Here is a 4,659-nt window from a genome sequence, read left to right as displayed (position 1 = left end):
GTGGTTCTCAATCAGAGGCAGCTGTCTATCGTTGTCTCTGATTGAGAACCATACTTAGGTAGCCTTTTGCCACCTGTTTTTTGTGGGTAGTTGTTTTTCTGTTTTGTGTTGTTGCACCAGACAGAACTGTTTCATTTCGTTCTATGTCTTTGTTGTTTTGTTTCAGTGTTCAGGTTTTTTATTAAATTATAATGAACCTTACCCCCGCTGCGTTTTGGTCAATTCTCTCCAGGACGATCGTTACACAAGGGTGGAGCAAAAACCTGCAGACTAGGCCCTCTGTGAGAATGAGTTTTACATGTGGACTAGACTAACTTACACGTTGAGCTGAACATGGCTAATTGAGTGACTGACAAAACAAGAGAAAACAATGCTGATGCACATTTATTTTTCTCCCCAATTTCATGGTATCCAATTATTAGTAGTTACTGTCTTGTCACTACAACTCCCGTACGGGCTCGGGCGAAGTAACGAATAACAATAACGAGTAGTGATCGCTGTTTCGGTCACAGGAAATGATGGCGGAGACAATAAGTTAAAAAAAAGGTTTTGGTCAGGAGCCTGTAAGATGGCTGCTATCMACTGCAACGCCATCAAACCAGTTGGAGAACGCTCCTAGAACGTTAACATTTTAATTAAATGTAACCATGTTTGAATGTTTAAAGTCTGTTAAATGAATGAAATACCAAGAAAATACATTTATATACACTACCGTTCAAAAGTTTGGGGTCACTTAGAAATGTACTTGTTTTTGAAAGAAAAGCATATTTTTTGACCATTAAAATAACATCAAATTGATCAGAAATACAGTGTAGACATTGTTAATGACTATTGTAGCTGGAAACAGCTGATTTTTAATGGAATATCTACATAGGTGTACATAGACCCATTATCAGCAACCTTCACTCCTGTGTTCCAATGGCACGTTGTGTTAGCTCATTTTTATTTGACCTTTATTTAACTAGGCAATTCAGTTAAGAACAAATTCTTATTTTCAATGACGGTCTAGGATCAGTGGGTTAACTGCCTTGTTCAGGGGCAGAACAACAGATTTTTACCTTGTCAGCTCAGGGATTTAATCTTGCAACCTTTCGGTTACTAGTCCAACGCTCTAACCATTAGGCTACCTGCCGCCCCCTAATCCAAGTTTATCATTTTAAAAGGCTAATTGATCATTAGAAAACCCTTTTGCAACATGTTAGCACAGCTGAAAACTATTGTTCTGATTAAAGAAGCAATACAACTAGTATTACTGTTCAATTTGATGTTTTAATGGTCAAACAATGTGCTTTTCTTTCAAAAACAAGGACATTTCTAAGTGACCCCACTTTTGAACGGAAGTGTATATTTTTGTCAAGTTCCTTAAATGTGTTGAGAATGTTCCTTGTGGGAAGGTTGTATGCAAAATAACAATTGGACATGCTCTCACCAAGCTCTAACAAACATATTGTTCTCAGAATGTTATGTGCTAGCTGGGACACACACACACACACACACACACATATATATATTTTCTCTCATGCCCTTTTCCATGCAACACACATTTAATGGAACACACCATCTGAGAATGAAGATTTCGACACAAACCTATTGATCATCTGTCCTTATCCACCTACAATTAGCCGTTTTCCTCTCCTGGATGGCCGCCAATTATTGGACCCAGACGGCACTACGACACTCGTGTCATTAGCTCATTAGGTGGGTGCCTTTATACATTTACAGCATTATTTAGAGAATATTTATTGCGATCTTATGTTACTCAGCTCACTTCTTTTAATGTTACTCAGATATCGATGGTAACAATGGCCTAAGTCAGGGCACCAAAAGTAGTTGGTTATGATAATGCTCAGTAAAATTAGGAGTCTTTAAAGGTTTCTGCTCTAAAACATGATTGTCTCCAGAGGAAAGTTCTTAATGGTTTCTGAGAAACAATTCATGGCAAAAGAGTGGTGTTAGAAATTGGTAGCACGTGAAAACTTGCTAAGGAAACTTATAAACTTGGATAGACATGTTATTAGATGTATCGTCTGCCCATCGGCAAAGGAAATAATGCGGTCTCAAGACTAGCACCGAACAACAGCATAGATAGTGCACTTTAAGTGAAATCTGTCTATCTACTATTTTAATATCCTATCCTCTCCATTTTTGCAACTCCATAGGCAAATATGAAGTAGATAGTACGCATATCTCCCGCAAGGAAGTACAAACTTCTATATATATAAAGACAACATGTATTTTTTTCTCTTCCTTAGCGTAAAACAAGTCGCATTGTGGTGGGGCCACTGTCCAAATACTGGTTCGCTCGCGCGCTTATTGGTGATTGAGAGACGGAATAACAGATCAACAGATAGTACGCTGATCGCGTAGTGTGAAGCGTTCAAAATCTTCCGAGTTATGGTTCGGCGCGTGGTCCAAAAGGAGAGGAGACCGGCTCAGGATGGGTCGGGATGTGTTAATGACAGTTGTGTTAAGTTTAAAAAAAAAAGGTGTGATATATACATGGGGTTAATAGTTTTTCAGTCAATGGGGTATGAAAAGAAATACATAAGATGTGATATTTTGGGAACTCAGAAGTGAGCATCACTTGAGGACAGTGTCTGCAACTGGGTACATAGAGAGATTGTTATGCAGCTGTCTACTCATTGTAAACTATGCAACGAGCAACGTACCATCAAAGTACCAGTTGGGAACGTTCACTGCTACCAGGCATAGAGTTAAGCAACCCGCTTTAAGACAATTTTTGTATTACTCTCAATGCTAAACCTCAACTTGTTTCGTAATGTTTCTCTTGCACGTAGTCTGTTAATTGAATGAAAGTTCACATCTCTCCCCCTCTCAATCAATGCAAAATTCATAACTTGATATTTCCCTTCGGGGCACTTATGGGGTCTATGGGCCTTAAGGCTACGTAAAGCTTCAGTCGTTACTTAACCCCTCCTCTCCTCCCTCCCTTCCCATCGTCTTTGCACCTCTCACACTCCCTCTAGCCTCTATATCACACTTGTCCTACAGATATTGCTCAGAGGTTTCTCACTTCAGAATTTGTTGTTGATCCCGATCTCGCAGCAGATTTCTTTGAAAGAAAAGCATATTCTAGACTCCTTCTGTAGCCCATCTAATAACATCCTCGGTTGACCCCCATTGTCAAGAATGTAGAATGTTCCTAACGCTAGAGTGTGCTCCTGACAGGTTGTAAAACATACATGTACTAAATCACACATACCAATTTGGGCTCTATTCGTCTCTTTCTCTCTTCCATGGGGCACAAAGGAACTTCTCGTTACACAGATCGTAATCTCAGACATATCTGTTCCAAGAGTCATCACGTCTTATGTGCATCTTTTCTCCTTTCAGTCTGCGGATACAATCCCTATCACATCTCTCTCTGTTCCTTTCTCATTTTTAGGCCATCCTTTCTTTCTGCTTGCCTCTGTCTCTATCAACACGGTTCATCCGATCCTGTCGGCCTCCCCACTAGCCACTACATACACGCTCTTGGGTTCTCTGCTCTATTTTCTCAACATCATAGAGACAGTTCTGTCCAGTACTTTTGAGCTTAGTCTCAGACTGCTCAGTGGAGGAGACTCAGAGTCCTGTAATCTGATTTAGGATCCTTACGGCTCCATCCTAGGTGAGTTTCTCTTGGGACCAACACATCTCTGTGTCACCAAACAAGGCTTCATGTCAAGAACCACTTTTTTAGGGTTAGGCAAGATTCGATTATCTCAAATTGTGTTACTTACATAGTTGAGCCTGAACAAAGTCTGGCTATTTAGCAGCCAAAAGCATAGCTAATTAACATAAATCAGCTGCATCTTTCTCTTGACCCAAAAAGAAGACGAAGGAAGTTGAAGACTTGGGTGGCGCACCTAGCCCACAACACACAACCACGCGCAAAAGACACCGGCACAGGCATCTTATCGTCACTCTTATTCACCCACACTCCGTTGTCTCTCTGACTCACCATCCTCACATCTTACACCATATCACCACATCAATCCCACATCACCTACACACGACTACTAAACTAACACCATCTCACACATGGTCTGTTATCACATCACACACACATCACGCCTGGCAAACCACTAGCTCCACTGACGACAATTCAAAACAACTCCACAAGCTGTAAACAGAGTCGTGTGATTTGATGGTGGTGTGCGTGCGTGCGTGAGTGCAACACGTACCCTGAGAAGAATGCGTGTGCTACATTCCATTACCAATGTGTGCTTGCCTCATGGAAAAGAAAGCCTCGTATGAGAGAATAAATAATGAATCGTGCTGCAATGACTCGTCAGTTGATGGTGTAAACTATATTCTAACCTTCTAACTATTTAACGTCTTTCCTTGTTTATACGACTAGCTCCAGACCAACAGATCTGAGGACCCACTACACACACACACTATAAAACTGCCTGCAGGCACAACCAACCAATTCCCCTCCAGTACCCACCAGACCACCCAGGAACCTCAGAGATCTTGTAAAACGTGTCAAGAATAGTTACACACAACTTACACACACACACATATATTTTCTCTCATGCCCTTTTCCATGCAACACACACTGAATGGAACACACCATCTTCTCAGGTACGTGTGCTGACTCACGCACGCACGCACACACAACACACACAACTGGAGTGTTTGAATCTCAGAGAG

The sequence above is a fragment of the Salvelinus sp. IW2-2015 genome, unplaced genomic scaffold (assembly GCF_002910315.2).
Source record: "Salvelinus sp. IW2-2015 unplaced genomic scaffold, ASM291031v2 Un_scaffold4273, whole genome shotgun sequence".
Classification (NCBI taxonomy): domain Eukaryota; kingdom Metazoa; phylum Chordata; class Actinopteri; order Salmoniformes; family Salmonidae; genus Salvelinus; species Salvelinus sp. IW2-2015.
The sequence above is the reverse complement of the archived record's forward strand: the minus strand, read 5'-3'. Positions refer to the sequence as shown.